Source organism: Cyprinodon variegatus, unplaced genomic scaffold, assembly GCF_000732505.1.
Source record: "Cyprinodon variegatus isolate N-32 unplaced genomic scaffold, C_variegatus-1.0 Scaffold185, whole genome shotgun sequence".
NCBI classification, from domain to species: Eukaryota; Metazoa; Chordata; class Actinopteri; order Cyprinodontiformes; family Cyprinodontidae; genus Cyprinodon; species Cyprinodon variegatus.
This window is the reverse complement of record NW_015150638.1, coordinates 407,244-407,636: the sequence shown is the minus strand read 5'-3', so window position 1 is coordinate 407,636 and position 393 is coordinate 407,244.

Sequence of the window (393 nt, the reverse complement as noted above, 5' to 3'; positions counted from 1 at the left end):
TGTGAATTGGAGCTATAGAAATAAACTGAAACTGAATTTAGTGAACAACTAGGTTTTTGATAACAGCTGACTGATTGAACCTTAGTCCTACGTCAGTCTGACGGACTATGTAAATGTTTATTCCTGAGAGATTAGAAAATGGTGAATGTATCCTTTTTCTCCAAAAAAACTCATGCAAATGATTTAAAAACATTTTTTTGTACATCTTGCAAGAGGCCCTATGTGTCTGGGCTGATAAGATGATGAGACTGAGGAAATTTGGGTGCAACAGTGGCAAAAACAAGCAGAGAGAGAAGAAGAAATACATATTCAGCATATGAAGTAAAATGAAAATATTGGAATAATTGTTTTTTGACTATGCGGGGAAACCCAGCGTACCTGGAGAAAACCCAT